Source organism: Fukomys damarensis, unplaced genomic scaffold (assembly GCF_012274545.1).
Source record: "Fukomys damarensis isolate Sample0158 unplaced genomic scaffold, DMR_v1.0_HiC HiC_scaffold_37, whole genome shotgun sequence".
Classification (NCBI taxonomy): domain Eukaryota; kingdom Metazoa; phylum Chordata; class Mammalia; order Rodentia; family Bathyergidae; genus Fukomys; species Fukomys damarensis.
Window position 1 is genome coordinate 47,840,622 of NW_022900949.1, and position 5,318 is coordinate 47,845,939.

General features: G+C 47.5%; 1 protein-coding gene across 1 annotated transcript in view; it reads right to left on the bottom strand.

The window, feature by feature from the left end:
* Positions 1-443, bottom strand: part of Amotl2 (angiomotin like 2) — an 18,788-nt gene extending 18,345 nt beyond the window's left edge. Inside the window, exon 1 of the mRNA XM_010625491.3 lies at positions 426-443. The gene's annotated coding sequence lies outside the window, so the exon portion shown is untranslated. The remainder of the gene's footprint in view (positions 1-425) is intronic.
* Between the last annotated feature and the right edge of the window lie 4,875 nt (positions 444-5,318).

Below are 5,318 nucleotides of genomic sequence, written 5' to 3' on the forward strand. Positions count from 1 at the left end.
CGAGCTCAGTCCTCGGCCGCCCCGGCTCGCGGTCGCGCTGTGCCCCCTCCCCCAGCCTCGACGTCGGAGCCTCTGGGGACAATCTAATTCAACTCGACCCTTGACTGTCACCCCCTCCCCCATCACTGCCTCGCTTTCACCTGTCATCCCTAAACCTGTGGGTGCCTGGGCGCCTGGGGGCGAGCACCGCGCGTCCAGGTCTTGCTACGCGAGGGATCGGGGTGGACGACTGCAAATACACCTATATCTACTCGCCTAGGACCCTTCCCCGGGTCAAGAGCTGCGGAGCCTCTTCCCTAAACCCCGCAGTTTTCACTCCCAGCGGCAACCTTTGAATTACATTTTTATTGTTTACAAACACCTTACAGCCCTTCCCCACGGGAAGTATGAATCTGGGTTGAAAAAATCTGCAGTATTTGCCTCACCTGCCCAACCGAATTGCCCTCCACCGGGCGCCCGGTCCGACTCTTCCCAGGTGCACGCCGGTGCTAACACTCCACCGAACCACGCCTCCTCACGCTGTCCTCACAGCTCTCTATGCCCTTCCTGAGACTTGGGCACACAGAGCCTTTGCAGATCATGGGGCAGGAGTATAGGAGGGGGCGTTCAGTTTCCTTTCACTAGAGGGGAGTCAGGCTGATTTCTACCCCCTGGCTGCACCGTTTTCTACTCTCAACCTGGAGTTTGCAATTCCTAAATTTCCTGGAGGCAAACAAGGGCAAGGAAACTTTGCAAACTCAATGGCTGGGGACATCGTTAATTTTTAATAAAGACCTCCTAAAAGTGTGTGTATGTGTGTGCATGTGGTTTACTTGGAAACCAAAAATTGCGTTTCAAATAGTGATTGGACCCAATACACATGAGAAAATGGGCCATCTGGGCCAAACACAGAGATCACCTTACAAGGAGAAGCTATGGCCAGGATACCAGTGTCCTAACTAGAGTTGGTAGGTAGGAATCTTATGAATGAAAAGGAAGAGAAGTTCCCAGATGGCCTCACCTTATGGACAGCATTCTTCTTGGAAACACTTGGTAGAGGTATGAGAGTGGGTGTAGGCTTGTGTGCACTCTGCAGTTGCAAAATCAGGGGAAAGGCCACATGGTACAGTCCTGTTTTTCAGGGGCCTTTCAGGAGACACCTAAGAAAATGCTTCACAGACATTCTTGAGATGGTTGCAGAACTCAGTCTGTTCAAGGCAGTCAGGGTCAAAGAGGTACATCTTGAAGTAAGCAAGCCTGCTGCAGGAGCCTTGACTGCTCATCTCTGCATTCTAGTGGGGTAGAAAACAGTGCCATTCCAAAACCGGAATGGGAAATGTATACACTCTTCTCCTTCTCCTTCCCCCACCCCCACTCCTCTTCCTCCTCCTTCTCCTCCTTTTTTTCTTTCACCTGTAAAAGAATGGCTGGCAAAGCCAGGGGTCTCAGCAGAGCCTGCCTGAGCTGCAGCCCTAGCTGCCTTGCAGGGTGGCTGGGTGAGAGGGTGACGACAGTGAAACATGCCAGAGGGAGATGCGCACAGGTGGGTATTTGGCTGGCCAGCCTGCTTGCATGTAAATTTTCATGGACAGCAGGGTAAGAGACTGGCCTGGTGAGCCAGGGATTTCTCCCTCTTACCTTTGTCTTTCTTAGCCAGTCTTGCTCCCTCTCTCTTATCTACTCCTTGCCCCACAGGTAATGATTCCTCCCAGATGACAGTATGGCTGACTGTTTCTGGAATGCTGCCCAGGAAAGATGCGGAGGTGACCCAATTCTCAGACTAAACCAGGCTCCAGGCCTTTACTCTGGAGTGAGCAGCTCACAGGGGCGGAGCTGTATCATGGGTGTGTGCAGGGTTTAGTGAGAGATCAGGCACCCACACCCTCATCCCTCCTTAGCCGGTGTTGAGGCCTGTGCCTGTGACTTGGCCCCAGCCTGGCCATGCAGCTGCATCTCAGACTGGAATATGAAGAGTTCTTAGTGGATCCCTTTCCCTCCACAGCCCCAGCCTGGGAAAGGAATGATCCCCATCACTTCCCAAATGGTTGATTGGAGGAAGTCGGGCTCCAGGCCTAGGTGCTTTCAGTTGTGAAATTTCTCCTTCCAGACTCCTCTTTGACAGCTTATGGGAACAGCAAGCCTTCCAAAATCTGGAGCAGGAAGCAAATCACAGGAAGAGTCTGGACATTGGGATGGAAGTGCCCATGCTCCAGCTCTAAGAGCAGAATAAGAGCCAAGAGAAAGTTTTCTTCTTTTTGTCCTTCTGCAAAAAACTCTATTCCCTCTTCACCCCTTTCCACAGCCCTCCTTTTACAACTGCTTCTAGCTTTAATCTCCCAAGCCCTCCTCTTCCATAGCTGCCCCTTTTCACTTTCAATCCCAGGCCTCAGGCCTGGAATCTCCATCAGGCGCAAGTTGCCTCACAGGATCTGTATCTTTGGAAGTTAAATCCTCCAAAGTTAGAGCATTTGTGAATTGAAACCCCATATTGGTTGAGGTAAGGGGTGCTTTTCTTAAAAATGAAGAAAATTAAGCTGGGCGTGATGGCACATGCCTATAATCCCAGCACTCAGGAGGCTGAGGCAGGAGTATTGCTGAGAGTTCAAGGCCAGTTTGGGCTACATAATGAGTTTGAGATCATCCTGAACTACAGGGTGAAACCTGTCTAAAAAAAAAGAGGAAGATGAAGAAGAAAAATGAAGGAAACTGTGCACACCCTTTGAGCCTCTGGACTTTCTCTGTGGTCCTTTGCTTCTGGTGCCTGTGCAGGCCTGGACTGGGATGATTCTTGCACAAGGTGAGGTCACAGAATATGGAGGGAGCCAAGCCCTGACCCCATTTCCTTCCGTTTTTCTGGGATCTCTAAGTGCCCAGAAAGTCATGACTCTCAGTCCTGCTTGAAACATGTCTCAGTCCTGTGTGGACATTGGTGAGTAAATGGAGAAAACAGCAGGATGCCCCTCAGTTTATTCCTGTATGGGTGGCCATCATGCTGGAGGAGGGGCTGGGGAGTGAATCTAAGAAGTGATAATTTTGGACCAATGGATGAAGGAAGATCGTTTGCAATGTCAGTTTAGCCCCTGGCACTTGCCTTTTCTGCAAAGCTGCCTTGTACTGTGTGTACTGATTTAGTGGATGTGCCACCGTTGCCTGGGAAGACCCTCTACTCTGCCTAAAGACTGCAGGGAATGTGAGTCTGCCCCTGGGTTTGCAGTCTGATAGGAAAGAGCCCAGGGAAGGCCTTTGTGCCTGATGGGGGCAGGGTCAGTATGATGGAAGAGTGCCCCCTAGTGAATCGTATCCCTGGCTGCTGGGGTCAGGTCAGTTTGAGGCTCCTTGGGTGGGTCCTGGGTCCTGGGGGTTGAGAAAGGGGATGGGAGTGGAGAGAAGAGGGAAGAAAGAGATGTTTGGGGAAAGGTTTCATCCTGGAACAGATGTCCGAGACCTCTCCAAGAGGGCACTGATGGCTTCAGGTGTGTTTCTGAGTCCCCCCCCCCAACTTTAGCCTTTCCTGGGTTTATTGCATGGTCTCTAAAGAGACAGCTTTATGTTACTGACACTGGGAAACACTTTGTATTCACCCTCCACACATCTCTTATGTCCCATATTTCATACGTTCATTTGAAACCAATATTTCCTGAGTCCCCACTCTGAGCCAGCTCCTCTAAGTGTAAGGTGATCTTCACCCAGATGTGGCTCATAGGTCTCTGGGAGCAAGGGAGAAAGACACAAGCATATTTCAGAGTGAAGGAAGGGGGCATAGGCACAGAGCAGCAGCCACAGCAGGTTTCCTGGAGGAAGTGCTTCTCAAGTTGAATGCTAAAGGCCCAGTTGGATTGGGAGGAGACTTCCCCAGGCTGGCATTTGCAGAACCCATAGAAGCAGCACAAATTTCTTGGCACACTAGAACCAAAGCAGGAAGTATTGGCTATTTATGTGACTGACATTCAGCCACACATAAATCCCTTCTCGGGAGTAATACTGAGAGGGAAGCATCCTGAAGGGCACGAGGAAACTTGGGGATGTTGAATATATTTACTACTTAGATTGTGGTGTTCATATGATAAAACTTACCAAGTTATGCTCTTTAAGTAGGTATGTTTTGTTATATATTATGTATACCTCATTAAAAAAGAAACCTTTTCAGGACCAGGGATTTAGCTCAGTGGTTCTATCACCTGCGTCCCAAACGCAAGTTCCCAAGTTTGATCCCTGGTACCCTCTCCCCGAAAAGTAATTAAAGTTTCTTCTTTAAAAAAGAAACATTTTCAAATATCAGATAGTACTAGGGCCGGGGATTTAGCTCAGTGGTTCCACCACCTGTCTCACAAGTGAAAGGACCTGAGTTCAATCTCTGGTTCAAAAAAAAAAATTTTTTTTCTTCCTCTATTGCATTGTCTCTATTTTAAGTATTATGTACCTACTTCCCACCACAAGAGATTAGGATCACATAAACACATACTTCTCCATTCTCTTGACATGACTAAATGACATTTCTTGTTAAATTACTCTCCAATGTTTATATCATTGTGACTATATTAAATACTGTTCATGGCTGACTCACATTACTATAACAGGACTACAGTTCCTTTCTTATCCAACTTTGATTTTTATTAGAATTAAGTTTTGCCTCATTTCCCATTTGCTTGGTTCTCTTTGTCCTTAGCATTATTTTGTAGCCAAATACACAGAACTCTGAAATTCCCCTCTATGAATGCAGACCTACTAGTATTCCATTGGCTCAGTCTCAGTCTTGGTGGGGTTCCTCTTGGGAAGTAGGATAGTGGCTGCTGTCTAGTCCCAGCAAATAGTTTTCCTCTTGACAGCTCCCTTCCTCTTCATTGCAGAGCTTCCCCTCCATTCCCTTCTGTTTGGTCCCTTATTTACTGAATTATTTGGTCCCTTTCTTTTTGGATTTACTATTTCTCACCTTTCCAAGAATGGATCTGTGAAAGGCAGATTAAAAAAACATCATGTCTCAAAGTGTCTTTATTCTATCTTCACACATTTTATTGATGGTTGGCTAGGTATAAAGTTCTAGGTTAGAAATAATTTTCCCTCCGTATTTTGAAAGACTTGTTTCACTGTCTTTTTGCATCTTGTGCTGCCATTGAGAAAAAAAATGATGCAATTATGAGTGCTGACCCCTGCTTATACACTGTTTTCTCTGGAGGCTCTTAGGGTTTCTTCTGCATGCCTGATGTCCTAAATACATATAATGTGTTCTCATATGTTTTTCTCCTTTGTTCTGAGTCCTTGATGGGCCTTTCCATCTGGCACCTCATGCCTCTAAGCTCTAAGGCTTTCTCTTAAGATTTTATTGTTGTTTTTCTCCAGTT